Raw genomic sequence first — 16,005 nt, 5'->3', positions numbered from 1 at the left:
TCATTGGTTTACCCCAGCTGGAGAGTCTAGAACTGAGGATGACGGTCTCAAGATGAAGGACTACCCATTTAGGAAGAAAAATTAAGAGAAATGTCTTTACTCAGAAATCTTTACTTCAAAGGATTGTGGGCATTCAGTCTTTAATATATTCAAGGCAGAGGATAGGTTGGGGAAACAGAGTTGAGGGAGAGAATTAGCCATAATGTTGAACAGTGGAGCAGGCTCAAGGTGCTGTGTGGCAATCTCCTTCTTCTAATGTTCCAAAAATAGTGTAATATTTAACTTGGAAGGGATAAACCATTAGCTAGAATGGAGACACAAGAAACTGCAGATGCTGGAACCTGGAGCAAAAAACAAGCTACTTGAGGAACTCAGCGGGTCAGGCAGCATCTGTGTTGGGAAGTGGACAAACAACGTTTCGGGTTGAGACCCTTCATCTGGTCTTGCCCCAGAACGTCGGTTGTCCATTTCCCTCTACAGCTGCTGCCTGATCCGCTGAGCTCCTCCAACAGTTTTACTTCTGTTCCATTGGCTAGAATGTCTGCTATCATATAAATTTCAAAATAAATGTATTGTTTAAGTGTTTGGCTGAAGGTTGGAAAAGAAATAAATATCCGGAAACAAATCTCAAAGCAGCTTTATGCCACTCTCTCAGTTGAATGAGTTCACATAGTCCAATGGCAGACCATAGTTTATGTTTCAAGTAAACCTTCCTCCCTGTGACACGAATCATATTCACCTTCACCATACACACGTCTGGTGGAGAAGATTGGCTGCCATAATAGAACCTATCCACCTTGTTCCCTCTTTCTTGAAAAGTCCATTTAAGGTACAGAGATACCCATAGGTAAGTCTTCATGCTATTTAACAAGAAATGGATTCTGTGTCAAAGGAAGAGATTCCAGGTTTAGTTAAAGAGGCTTTAAGAGGAGCGCAAATATAGCCAATGAGATTCAAGATTTACAGAGGGAATTCCAGAACATGGGGTTAAGGTACCCAAGGTCAAGTGTGATGGTGCAAAGGGAGGGGAGCAATGCACAAGACCCCAGGCTCGGGGGAACAGTGGCCAGGAAGTTCCAGAGACAAAAGTCGTTTAAAGTGCAAGAATGAGCATTTTAAATACTAAACACCGGGGAACCAGCAGGCAATGCACATCAGTGAGGACGAGACTGATGGATGAGTGGGATGGAATATGAACAGGGAAGCTTTAAGTGAGCTGAGGGCTGACGGGCATGCGGAATTGGAGGCGGAGTGAAAGAGCATTCGAAGCATCAAGATGGAAGGTTGCAAAGGAATGGGTGATGGTTTACACGGTGGATTAGCTGATGCCGAGGTGAAGGTAGCAATATTTCTGGAGTGGAAGTAGGTGTGTTTCATGATGGAGAGGATAAAGGGTTGATTGATCTGTTTATTTTGCAAAAAACCTTACAAAAAATATGCAAAATCAGATCTAAACACAAAAGTAACCAACAAGATATAGATAAGTTAATATAAATGTCTAAACACGTAACTTAATCACTGAAAATTTAAAGTCACATCCATTTTTGTTGCTCCCCTTTCGACACTTCCATTGAGACACCTACAAAACCCAAAAGGCGACCAATTATTATAATTGATAAGTTTGCACTATCTGCTTCCAATATCCCAGCATTTATTCTGTTATAGCCAATTTTGTAACAGCCACAGTAAAACTCAGCAAGATCAGTGGAGTGAGGAGGGGGTTTGCAGAGAACTGGGGCTCTTGTTTTGTTCTGTTAATTATAGATGGTAAAATAGTAGTTACAAGAATATAAATTATAGGGTTGGAAATGGCTTCACTTTATGCAAGACAAAAGGTAGAGTGAGTGGTTAAATTACTAGACCAAACATATAAAAAGGAAGAGGTCAGCTAAGGTAAGTGTGGAACCCCTGGAAGGTGAGACTACTGAATTAATAATGGGAACCAAGAAATGGCAGATAGTTTAAACCAGTACCAGTTTAAACAGTGGAGGATGCTGCCAAGATCTCAAAGATAATAGATGTGCTAGTTTAAACAACAAAAAACTTATAACAATCTCTATTATGAGGGATAATGTAAAGTAAGGGGACTAAACGTAGTGAAGTCAGCAGGACCAATGACCTGCATCCAAGGGTTTTAATGGAAGTGGCTGCAGAGATAGTAAAGCCATTGGTTGTTTTTCAAAACTTACTGAGTTCCAGGGGATTATCAGAATGCAAAACCATAAATGTTCAAGAAGGGAAGGAGACAAAGAGCAGGAAATTAAGAAGCCAGTTAGCTTAACATCTGTTGTTGGCAAGTTGCTGGAGCCCATAATCAAAGAAGAAATAGTTAATCATTTATAGAGACTTAATGCAATCAAACCAAGTCAACATTCTTTTTATGACAGGAAAATCATGTTTCACAAATTTACTTTAGTTCTTCAAGGACAAACAAGCAGAGTTAATAGAGTGGAATCTGTACTTGGATAAGAGCTCACAGTATTGTGCTAACATGGATGGAAGACCAGTTGTAACATAGAAAACAACAAGTCTTAAGAAATAGCTGGAAGGATGTAACTAGTGGAGTGCCCCAGGGATCAGTTCTTGGCTCTCAGTTATTTAATAGCTACGTTAATGACTTTGAGTACAGTAAGGTATCCAAGTTTGCTTATCACATGAAAATAGGTGGGAGGTTATTCCTCAATGAGGATTTTTGGACTCCATAACAGGATATAGATATTGAGAGTGAGTGGGCAAAAACTTGGCAAGTAGAGTTCAATATGGGAAAGTGTGAAGCCATGCATTTCAGCAGGAAGCATCACAAGAAAGATTATTATCTAAATGGAGAGAGATTGCAAATGAGTGGAGTACAGAGTGATCCAGTGGTCCTTGTGCATGAAACACAAAGAATTAGCAGTTGCAGCAAGTTGTTAGGAAGACAAATGGTACATTGGCCTTTATTGCAAGGAGGTTGGAGTGTGAAAATAGAGAAATATAATTGTAATTGTACAAGGTGTTTGGTAAAGCCGCACCTGGAGTACTGTGTACACTTTTGGTCCCCTTATTTAAGAAAGGATATACTCGCATTCATAGGCAGTCCAGCGGAAATCCACTAGGCTGATTCCTGGAATGAGAGGGTTGTTCTAAAAAAGTTATATTGTTCTTAGTTATAAAGCTGTTATTAATTATCTTTATAAAGTTCTATAATTATTCTATTGTTATATAGTTATAATTATAAAGTTCTATTCTTTGGAGTTTAGAAGAATGAGGGGTGATCTTATTGAAACATATAAGATCCGAAGAGGGCTTGACAGGGTAGATGTTGGGATGTTTCCACTCGTGGGAAAGTTTCAAAGAAGGGGAATTAGTTCCAAAATAAGGGGAAATCATTTAAAACTGAGGTGCGTAGGAATTTTCTGCCCCAGAGGGTTATGGAGGCTAGATCACTGGAGTTAGTTAAAGAGGAGGTAAATAAATTTTTGAAAGGCTCAGGGAATTGGCTATGTAGAACAGGCATTGAAGAAGAGATGAGGCCTGTGGCAGATCAGCCATGATGATATTGAATGGTGGGGCAGTCTTGAGAAATAGCCTTGAGAACCCTCTGAAATAGCTAACTAGTGCACTCAGTTGTCAATAAGGCAGCTCACCATCACCTTATCAAGGGCAATTAAGGGTCAGCAATACCCACATCCTGCAAAGTAATAAGGGACATAAAAAGAAAGAAAAACATTGAGCAATTGGAAAATAAAAAAGGCTATTTTAAGGAATTTTATCCATGGAAAGCTAAAACGGGACAGGCACGGTAGTATAGCAGTTAGCATAATGCTATTACAGCACCAGCGACCCGGGTTCCATTCATGCCGCTGTCTATAAGGAAGTTGTAATTTCTCCCTGTGTCTGCGTGGATTTCCTCCGGGTGCTCTGGTTTCCTCCCACGTTCCAAAGACGTACGGGTTAGGAAGTTGTGGGTATGCTATGTTGGTGTCGGAAGCGTGGCGACACTTGAGGGCTGCCCCCAGAACACTCTATGCAAAAAGGTGTATTTCACTGTGTGTTTCGATGTACATGTCACTAAGAAAGATCTTATAAAAATATTCTAGCTTGATTGTAAATAAAACCTATATTTTTTCTTTTATTCAAGAATAGTGCCCAAACTTGGAAACCTATGGGACACTTCTTTTTCTGCTGAAACATTTCTGTGTAATCTCCTACAAAGATAAGGTCTTGTTTATTCACATTTGTGATACACTACTTTGTTTTAACCAGCTGCAGGAAGCAATGTGGTTTTGTGGTCTTGCAATGAAAGAGCAGCAACAATCTGTGCAAACCAGCATACGGCTGCTTTTATGAAACTGTGTGTATATTCTGTACCAAACTTTTCCTGTGTAGATTAAATGATAACAGTAATGATTTTAAAGTGTGAAACAGAACACGAGGGAAATGAGCCCGGCATTGTCTGCAGTTACAGTTAACTACCAGTTTTAAGTAGGCATCTCTAGGGCACAGAGTAGAGAGTTGGCATTGGCTCAGTGGCAGCACTCATGCTAGATCAGAAGTCTATGGGTTCCAGATCCATTGCAGATGTTGAGAACAAAGTAGCTGCTAGCCCTCATGTATGTAGCAGTGAGATAATGCTTTGCTTTCAGAGTTCTTGCCTTTTAGATTTGTTGTCAAATCACCATCAGGTGATATAAAAGATACGATGGCAATATTTGAAGAAGAGCAGTAGAGTTCTCTGTGGTGTCTTGGCCAACATTTATGCCTCAGCCAATTTCACTAAAAAAAGATTTACAGTCACCATCACATTAGTGTTTATAGGACTTTGTTGTGCAGGAAATAACAAGAGTATTTCATACATTACAATCACGACAATACCTCACAAGTAATCCACTGTGGATGTTTTAAGAAATCTTGAGGTAGTAGAAGATGATATGCAAGTCCTTTTCTTTTTGTAGCAGGCAGTCCAAGCAATAACTGCACCTTCCACATGGCAAGGGAGATTTGTACAAATGATGTTGCATAAATTCTAATGGAGTTCAGCTTGCCCATTGGGCTCATTAATTTTCAAAACTTGATGCTGTAGTGGGACTGCCTACCTGTTCCTTCAAGCGCATGCCCATTGGAACCTGTGCCCTGAAAGATCCGAGTCCACCTGAGTCCCTAGGTCAAGTTCCTAAAGATAGGCCTGAGGCTGGATCTGCACATCAGGCCTAGAGTCAGGGGTCCATGCGCAAACCTGGAGGTCAGATGATCCGGAGTTTTGCTTCAAATTCTCTGAAGTCCCTACAAATTATCAGAGAATCTGGGTTAACCCGGACAGTCCTCAGGCATGCTTGACACCAAGTCGTTAACCATGCTCACAAGTTATGGTGGATCTTTTAAACATTCATTCTCCATGCAATACATTCTCCATTTCAAGACAAAATTCTTCTCCAAACTGCCCCAACCAAAAAACATTCCTTTCAATGTCGGAACCCAACAATGGAAATTTATACCACAGAAGGAAACCATTTGATCCACCACGTCCATCTTGGATGGAAGTTGATAGGATGGGGTTATTAAATTCAGGGGAGGACAATGGGTGGGTATGAGTCAGCACGCCTTTACATACTCAGCAAACCACCAATGGATGTTTCCTAAGTAGCCAAACAGGCTGGAGAATTATTCCCTGACCTCCACCAACTCCATTTAATTCATTGTTCGATGGGAGGTGCAGAGAGTGTGATGGTTCACTCTCCTCCCACTGCACCCAACCTAGGAAACCTAGGAAGCTCTGCCAATATGTAACATTCCTTATCTGTCCCAATATCTTTTGGCATAATATTATCATTGACATAATGAGCGAAGATTCATTTTCCTGTGTGTAAGCAAATGACCCTTGACAAGCAATATTAGTCACAAATGTTAGTGTTTCAGGAAACTATGTGGCCTATAAGACCTATGAGCCATTTTAAATGGATGGGAATTACAGAGGTGGCTCATTTATGTGTTTTGATATAACCTGTATTGTTACATTTTCCATTTGAATCAACCAACGTGTGTTTCTCAATATACTTTTGAGAGAAACTTCTCTCAAAAATGCTATGCATTTTCAATGGCACTAATAGACTAATAAAATCATCGGCATGCCACGATGTAGAATCTTGTTGTTCATAATGCCTTTGGAAATTACACTTAAAAGGTACTATCCATCAGGCTGCAGAAGTTCAAAAAGGCTGCTCACCACCATCTCAGGAGCAATGAGGAATGGACAATGAATCTTGGACTTTACAGTGCACCCACATCTCATAAATGAATTAAAAAAATTAACTTGCTCTTATTCTAACCACAATATTATTACCACTACAAGCCATCATTATTCTTAGCACCGTCAACATTAATAACACCACCATGAATGTAACTGCACCCCTGCATTGCTGATGCCATCCCTAGAACTGATGTACCACTACTGCCACTATAACCAACATTCTCATTCCATCATTACCAACGATTTTACCATCACATCATCAACATCAACATTAATAATAACAACAATCTGCATTCATTTATAACTTCTAACATTGATAACATTTTCCAAGGCAAGTTGAAGATGTATCAGATGAGTTGCTGAGAATCTTCGTTGGTGGAGGAGATTCAAGGATGTTAGATGGAAAGAAGGGTCAGAGCTGAGATGACATTAAGTCAATTGAACTTGTTTCCAAATAGTTTCTTCACACTGGCTTAGGCCTCACAAATAAGCTTCTGGGAGATCTGAAGTGTTGTGGGCAGAAAGCTACCCAGCAATTAGCTCGACGTGATCCCTCTTCATTGGTTCCTGAAGGCCAGCCCAGTTGTTCACTTATGCTAAGATGGAAATGTGGAAAATGTAACCTCTGTTCCCATGCCATGCTTCCTATTCTTTGCCCACCAGAAGGACAGAACATAGGATCTGCTTGTTCAGTTCCAGCTTCAAAATATATTTGGTGTTCAATAGATGGTTTTGTGTGGGGAGGGGTGCATGAATTCATAGAATTATACAGAACAGAAACAGGACCTTCAGCGCAACTGGTCTATGCTAACCAAGATACTCATCTAAGCTAGTCCTATTTGCATGCATTTGGCCCGTATCCCTCTGAACCTTTCCTAGCCATGAACCTGTCCAAATGCAAGGGCTTGTGCACCCTCTCAGACCTTCCACATTCCTGATTAACTAAAAGAAAAATATTTAGTAATTTTTTCAAAAAGTGTCTTTGTCTCAATTTGATAGACTTGCCAAAGCTCCCCCCGAAGCTTTAAGGTTGAGGAATCTCCCTCTCACAAATGACCTTGGGGCTGGGAGTATGACTTGGGCTTGGGAATATTGGAAAAATGGCATTTAACCTATTCCCAATACAGTGGGATTATAGCTAATTTGCGACCATATATTCACTTTATTACATAACGTTTATTGCTTCTGGTTAATCATCGATTTCAGAATTAAATAAACAACTGACATCAATTAACAACTGTGGAAGAGCTGAAAAACACGATGATGCTGGAGGAACTCAGCAGGCCAGGCAGCATCCGTGGAGAAAAGCAGGCGGTCAACGTTTCGGGTCAGGACCCTTCTTCAGGACTGAAGATCAGAAAAGGGGAAGCCCAATGTATAAAGAGGGGAGGCGGGGTGGGCACAAGGTGGTGATAGGTTGATGAAGAGATAGTGACAGGCAGGTGCAGGGGAGGAGGGGAGTGCGGAACCACTGGGGGATGGGTCAAAGGTAAGGAGAGAAAAAAAGGGGTTAGAATAAAGAGAGATAGGCTGGGAAAGGGAAGAAGAGACATGGTTGGGGGGAAGGGGTGTGGGGATTACTTAAAGTGGGAAAATTCAATGTTCATGCTGTTAGGCTGCAAGATTCCAAGCCGGAAAATGAGGTGCTGTTCCTCCAGTTTGCGCTTGGAATTCTCCCAGCAGTGGAGGAGGCCGAGGACTGACATATCTGTGATAGTGTGGGAGGGGGAGTTGAAGTGACTGGCAACGGGGAGATGCAGATTGTGAAGAACTTAAGGTTATGGAAAAGTTGGAGAGCTTGTGATGTTTCACGGACGTAGATGGGAAGGGATTGGACCGGGGGGACAGGATAGTGTCCAGGTACGAGGATACGAGCTCCATGGGGTAAGAGCATGCGGAGACAATAGGTCTGCCGGGACAGTCCTTCTTGTAGATTTTGGGGAGGAGATAAAAGCGGGCAGTCCTAGGTTGCGAGACTATCATGTTGGTAGCTGTGGGGGGGGGGGGGCGGGGGGCGGGGGTGGTGAATCTCCTGAGGTCAGTGATGGTGTAGGAGATAATGTCCTGGTCGTCCTCGGTGGGGTCCTGGTTCAGGGGTAGGTAGGAGGAAGGGTCCAAGAGTTGGCGTCTGGCCTCTGCAAGGTAGAGGTCAGTGCACCAGACTACCACGGCACCACCTTTGTCAGCTGGTTTGATGACAACGGCAGGGTTGGTGCAGAGGGAGTGGAGAGCAGAGCGGTCAGAAGGGGTAAGGGTGGAGTGGGTGAGGGGAGCAGGAAAGCCAAGACGGCTGATGTCGTGCCAACAGTTGGCTATGAATAGGTCCAGGGAAGGTAACAGGCCCGGTGGGGGAGTCCAGGTGGAAGAAGAGGTCTGGAGGCGGGAGAACAGGTCATTCGAGGGGGGAGAGGACTCCTTACTGAAGAAGAAGGCACGGAGGTGGAGGCGGCGGGAAAAGAGCTCGGCCTCGTGCCAGGTTGGAATTCTACACCCCCACCTCCACGAATTCCAGCATCTGCAGTCCTTTGTTTCAACTGTGGAAGAGGGTTCCAAACTTTTGCCATTATTTGAGTGTGAAGGTGCTTTGTAACTTTAATCTTACATGATCTGGCTCAAATCTTCAGATATTCCTCTGGTCCAAGATTCCCAAACCAGAAATAGTTCCTGTTTATTTAGTTTATCAGTTCTCCTTAATATAGTTAACATGTTAAAAACTTAACTGTCAAATTTTTAATATAACTCCTGTAGACCAAGTATTACTTTAGTAAATCTACACCACCCCTCTATTCCCAACATGCAGGCAAGTCCTGCAGTATGGGAGGGTTATCTCCCTAGAAAACAGTCTGTACTGCAAAGCCGCGTCATTTTCACATATGTCAAGAAACACGAGTTGAAAATAAAAAAAAATTGCCTTTATTAATTTACTTCTTGTTCCAAATAAGTTCTGTTATTTTATTCCCTATCTTATAGTTTTGGGTATTGATTTGTCAATTCTGTAAGGACAAGCTTGCGTTACCTGATTGGTAATAATGTCGAGTCACTTGGAATTGGAATTGGTTTATTATTGTCACAGATATAGAGGTACAGTGAAAAACGTGTCTTGCATACCGTTCATACAGATCAATTCATTACAACAGGGCACTGAGGCAGTACAAGGTAAAACAATACAGAATGCAGAGTAAAGTGTCACAGCTACAGAAAAAGTGCAATGCAGGTAGACAATAAGGTGCCCAGGATTGCTCACAGTACTCCTGGTGTTGGCTAACCAAGACTTTGTGTAGCAATGGCTTTGGAGTCTGAGAAGTACTTCAGGAGATGGGGCCCATTTGTGGAGGACAAAATGGAAAACTTAAGCCCTATTGTCAATCCTCTATAAGTTCATGGAAAAAAAAGGATGACGCACTTGGCGTAGCAAAACACTGCGCTGAACAAATATGATCATGTCCATGGTGGTATGAGGGTCATACGGCAGCACTGAGCCACAATTTAAAGAGTCTATAGATTTTGAGTACATCAAAATTGACATACCCCTCGCACAACTAAGCAAGTGCTACAGTCAGAGCCATCAGCTAGGGGATAAGGTTTTAAACCAATGCCCCAACTGCCTGTTGGGTGGATGAAGAAGATTCCATGGGACTAATCCAAATAAAAATTGAACAGTCTTACCAGATTCCTAGCTAATATTTAACCTTCAACCATCATCGCTTAAAACAGATTATTATCATGTTGCTGTTTGGAGGAGCTTTCTAAGTGTAAGTTGTCTGTCATGTTTCCAGGAGTAAAATAACTTTGTAAATAAAGTACTTTATTGACTGTAAGGTGCTTGGGAACATCCTAAGATGATGAAAGGCACCATACATAGTCAAGAAATTTCTCCTTCATGAAAAGAAGAAAAAGACAACCAGATCCATCAAACAGACACAACAATTTTGGTGCAACTGCACAGAATCAGAATCATGTTTATTATCACTGACGTATGCCATGAAATTTGTTGTTTTGCGGCAGCAGTACAGTGCAAGACATAAAAATGACTGTAAGTTCCAAAAATAAATAATAATTTAAAAAATACATCATTAACCCCTCCATCAACATATCATCACCTGGCTGAGACAAACATAAATAAACCATTTCCAATTCAAAAGAACTTGGAGAAGTTGTTTATCCATTTCCCAAGGTTGCAAGCACAGCTCAAGGAGCCTGAGATCTCCTGTAATTCTTCACAATCAGAATTAAGTGGTTGGGTACACATTCTGTAACCTCTTTCCTCATAAACCTGCCTTCTACAGGTTGGTAGTGAATTTGTATCAATCACACGTTGGAAATGATGGATTAAGTAAAGTATGTTGAAGTTGGGGAAAGATTCTTCAAAGGTAACAGAAATATCACGTGACCTTACAACTACAAATGGAAAACATCAATGAATTAATAATATCAAGGTATTTCTTTGGTCTCCCTCAGGTTCTCATTCCATGCACTTCTATATACAGAACATAGAAAAGAATTTTAACAATTATTATTTTTGCAAAATAATCACAGTCAGATCTTCTGCACTTATTAACCAGCTATTATTAATTATCTTATTCATTGAATGCTGCCTTACTTAGAAATTTACGCCACAAAAGCAAGGAATTTCTTGGACTGGTATCGATCCCAAGAGGTTCAATAAAGAATTTCCAGAGATTTGAGTTCCTTTGTTGTTTTTTTAAATTTCCCTGGGAATTTTGTCTTTTGTGGAATATTATATGCATGACAGGGTTGGAAAATGGAGTGTAGCAGGGGGTGTGTGAATGGGGTATTGGTAATAATCTATTATTGTCACATGTACCAAGATACAGTGAAAAGCTTTTCATTTGCATGCCATCCCGACAGATCATTCCATACAGAATTACATCGATGTAGTAAAAAGAAAACAGAATGCAGAATATAGTGTTGCAGTTACAGATAAAGTGCAGTGCAGGTAGACAAATAAAGTGCAAAGACCTCAACAAGGTAGATTGGGAGATCAAGAGTTCAGAGCTCATCTTTTAGTGTATGAGAGGTCCATTCAAGAGCCTGATAAGAGTGGGACAGAAGCTATCCTTGAGTCTGGTGCATGCGATCTCAGGCTTTTGTGTCTTTTGCCTGATGGGAGAGGGGAGAAGAGAGAATGACCGGGGTGGGAGGGGTCCTCGATTATGTTAGCTGCTTTCCTGAGGAAGCGGCAAGTGTCGATGCAGTCAATGGAGGGGAGGGTGGTTTGCGTGACAGACTGGGCTGTAGGTGCAGCTATGGATGGAGGTCGTAGATGGGATGTGTTTACTCAAGATGATTCCACTCCTATGAGCCGAGTTCTGATCACCAATCCTGACCCAGTAAAACCAAAATAAATTGTAATTGATTTTTGGTCTGTACAGAAGTCTATTCAAATAATGAAGATGCTTTTTAACAATTATTAATTGGAAGAAAGAATTGTAGGCGATGAGGCTGATTAGGATGGCCAGGCATACTGATCCTATCGAGTTTAGCTAATTCAGTACAGTGAAAGAATCGAGCAAGGAACCTTCTTGCTACAGTGGAACCTACACTTATTTATTAATTACTGCTGGATAAGTTCTCAACTAGTAACTCAGCAGCAACCATACGTATTCACTCATGTTGGTGGGTTCTGAATTAGCAGGTGTACTTTGGTTATTTTCTGTCAGAAGTTATTATCATCAGCTGGACATAGAGCCTTCAAAGAAATTCCAGTCATTTCCATTCTTGCAACATTGCTATTATGTTTCCTATATCATAAAAGCAACTGGACTTTGCTGGTCTTAAGTTAATTTGGAATGTCCTAAGGTGATGAAAGGCATCATAACAAGTTGGATCTTCTATGTGTTTAATAATCAGGTTTATTAATGAAAAAGATGCTGACACCCCAAATCTATGAAAAAAAGAAATTTGAAGAAGCTATTTCCACAGAATTGATCCACACCTTTTCCTTTTTCTTACTGGCTGGTATTTGGCAGTTTGGAGGGTGAAAATATGCCAGAGTTTTGTTTACAATTGGAAAAGTCCTTCACTGAAAATTGGATGTAAACTTCCCACCAAGTGTTTGAAATTGTTCACTGACCCGTTTACCTCACACTATTTGCATCTTTAAAGTTGTCATCAAACTCTCATGAAAAAGACAAGACCTTTTACTGATATTCACCTAGAGTTACTGATATTATGGGTCTTCTCTATTTAATATTGAGGTAACATCTTCATATGCAAGCATATGTTGCTGCAGGATATGTTGGTAGGATAAGATTAAGTAAGGTGGGAGGAAGTTCAGGTGGAGCATAAACACTAGTATAGACCTGTTAGCATAATTGACTGTTTCTATGATGTAAAACTATACAATGCAACGTTCACTGGGAAAAAATAAACTAATATAGCTGTTCTCCAACCATCCTTGAACTTAAAAAACTACTGGCTCCAAACATAAATCCAACTCTACAGACATAAAGCATTCTTCAAAGCTATAAATAACTGAGTAATACTTCCAAGTGTAGGTCATAAATCCAAAATACCTTCAGGACTTACATAACCAGTTCAATAAACCATTACTTCACTTTAATCTTGAAACTGAGACCTGTCTTTGTGATTGAAAAATAATTCCCAACAGTGTTGATATTATGGACAGTAAGCTGTAATTCCAGGTGTACCTAAAGCAAACTCCCTTGAGTTATGTCAGAAAGATGGATTGAAGAGGACAAAGCAGCTCAGGTGGAGTGTATATACTGGCTCAAATCAGATGGCCAAATGACTTGCTTCAGTGCTGTTCACTCTATGCAATACTTGTGAAACATAAACGACAATGATAGGGGAATGAAAATTTAAATGGATGAATGATCGAAAGAATTGGGCTGTGCAAAAGACAGCATCATCCTTATGTAAAACCCCACAATGATCTTAACTTCAACTGCTTCTTTTGAGCTATTGTAAAGCAGACTATCAATAACCAATTCGGCCTATTGCAAAATATGTTGTGACCTTGCACCTTATTGTCTACCTGCAATGCACTTCCTCTGTAGCTGTGACACTTTACTCTGTATTCTGTTATTGTTTTTACCCTGTACTACCTCAATGCACTGTGTAATGAATTGATCTGTACGAACGATATGCAAGACAAGTTTTTCACTGTATCTCGGTACAAGTGATAATAATAAACCAATACCAAAATGAACTAGTAAGGAAGGGATAAGGAAGCTGAAAGAAGTAGCATGGAAAAAATTTTAATGCATTTTAAATGAGTTTGTGTTGGTCATTGAGGCCCATAAATCAGCAGTTTCTATCTCAACATTCCCTTATCATTCCTCCTAAATGATTACGTGAATGGAAAGCTTTTGGTTGAGAACAAACTGGGGATATTGTGTTCACCCTGGACTTTTTTTTTGGCAAGTTTAAACCATGATAGGAAAAGACATCCCCGGAAAATGAGGTCAGTGTTAAAGAAATGTGGTCAGCTTGTGAGTAAACAGGCAGACTAAAATTTTACCAATCTGGTGCAGAGTAAATAGCTCATCTCAGGATAATCTCTGGAGTGGTAAATTCTGGAGCAAGGTAAAGTGCCCTGCTTGCTAACATGTTACATAGTCCCAGCTTTTGGACAACAAGAACATACGTCAGGCTGCTGTTCATTGACTACAGCTTGACGTTCAACACAATTATCCCCTCCAATCTTATCACCAAGCTTCAAAACCTAGACCACTGTACCTCCTTCTGCAACCGGATCCTCGACTTCCTCATTGGCCGACCTCAATCAGTGAGGACTGGTAACAGCATCTGCTCCTTGCTGACCATCAACACAGGTGCACCTCAAGGCTTCATGCTCAATCCCTTGCTCTACTCTCTATACACATGTGATTGTGTGGCTAAGCAGCTCCAATAGCATATACAAATTCACCAATGACACTACTGTTGTTGGACGAATCAAGGAGCGAGATAGGACACTTGGTTGAGTGGTGCCACAACAACAAACCTCTCGCTCATGGTCAGTAAAAGTAAAGGACTGATCGCTGACTTCAGGAAGAGGAAGGACAGGGAACATGTGCTAGTCCACATTGATGGATCAGCAGTGGAAAGGGTCAGCAGCTTTAAATTCCTGTGCGTTAACATATCAGATGAACTGTCCTGGGCCCAGCATATAGATGCAATCATGAGGAAGGCATGCCAGCGTCTTTACTTTCGTAAGAGGTTAAGGAGGTTCAGCATTGTCACTGAATACTCTCAGAAAATTCTACAGATGTACTTTTGAAAGTATCCTGACTGGTTCCATCGTGGTCTGGTATGGCAATTCCAATGTGCAGGGGCATGAGAAGCTGCAGAGAGTGTTGGACTCAGCCCAACACATCACGGGCACTCCCCACCATCGGTGGTATCTACAGGAGGCGCTGCCTCAAGAAGGCAGCATCATCATCAAAGGTCCCCACCATCTGGGTCATGCCATCTTCTCGCAGCTACCATCAGACAGGAGGTACAGAAGCCTGAAGTCCCATACCATCAGGTTCAAGAACAGCTACTTCCCTTCTACCATTCAGTTCTTGAACTAACCTGCTCATCATTAATCACTAAGACGAGATATCTTTATTAGTCACATGTACATCGAAACACAGTGAAATACATCTTTTATGTAGAGCGTTCTGGGAGCAGCCTGCAAGTGTCGCCACACTTCCGGCGCCAACATAGCATGCCCACAACTTCCTAACCTGTACGTCTTTGGAATGTGGGAGGAAACCGGAGCACCTGGAGGAAACCTACGTAGACACGGTGAGAACATACAAACTCCTTACAGACAGCGGCGGGAATTGAACCCGGGTCGCTGGCGCTGCAAAGCGTTACACTAACCGCTACACTACCGTGCCTGCCTACCTCAGCATAGTAACACTATGATCACTTTGAGTACTTAGCACTACAATGAACTTTATTTTTTGGTTCTAATTGTGTTCTTTCTTGTACAATTCTTGTATAATTTATGTATAATTCATGTTTAATTTGTTTTTCTTCTGAACGTTGTGTGTCTAATGCTGCTGCAAGTACATTTTTCATTGCACCTATCCATACATGTACTTCTGCATATGACAATAAACTCGACTTGACTTGACTCTGTTATGTGTTTGGCATCACATGGCAAGATAGAAAGAGCTTTTCCCATGATCTTCCTTTCATGTAAATCATAAACTTCTCATCCTTGTTTTCAAATCCAATCATGTTTCTGGGTCCAATCTATAACCTGTTCTAATAATTCCTACCTCTGTAACCACATCCTATTCCCCTCCAGACTCTTTAAGACCTCTAGCCAGACTTCTAGACCCAGTCAAGCTTGCTATGTTTACCCAAATGTCACTGTTCTACTGTTGTGGTTGTGCTTTCTGCTGCCTGGACTATAAGCTCTTGAACTTCCTTCCTAAACCTTTCCCCTACTCTACTTTCCTCTTCTGCTTCAAGGCACGTCTTAACGCTTATTCCTTTCACAAAGCTTTTGATCCAGAATATTAATATTGCTTTCTGCGGTCAGATCTCACATTTTGTTTAACATAACTCTTGTAAAACATACAAGCGAGGAATGTTTATCTATGTTAAATCATCGTTGTAAATCAGATATCATTATCCTTTACATAATTATAGTGCTGAAACATATTTACTTTCAACACTAAGTCCTGGGGTGGAGTACAAATGGATTTAACACTTCATACCTGGCCCTCCAGCTTTTCACAGCCACAGCTGGTTTGTCAGGTGCATCTCCATTCATTTGAATAGGTTTGTTGACCTAG

General features: G+C 41.1%; 1 long non-coding RNA gene across 1 annotated transcript in view; it reads right to left on the bottom strand.

Annotated features, from left to right (window-relative positions):
* Window positions 1-882: 882 nt before the first annotated feature.
* The window catches only part of LOC127571746 (uncharacterized), a 39,428-nt gene continuing 24,305 nt past the window's right edge, over window positions 883-16,005 (bottom strand). Inside the window, exon 3 of the long non-coding RNA XR_007956507.1 lies at window positions 883-5,262. This is a non-coding gene — a long non-coding RNA (uncharacterized LOC127571746). The remainder of the gene's footprint in view (window positions 5,263-16,005) is intronic.

This window comes from Pristis pectinata, chromosome 6, assembly GCF_009764475.1.
Source record: "Pristis pectinata isolate sPriPec2 chromosome 6, sPriPec2.1.pri, whole genome shotgun sequence".
In the NCBI taxonomy this organism is placed as follows: Eukaryota; Metazoa; Chordata; class Chondrichthyes; order Rhinopristiformes; family Pristidae; genus Pristis; species Pristis pectinata.
Note: the sequence above shows the minus strand (reverse complement) of the source record. Positions and strands in the feature narration are given on the sequence as shown.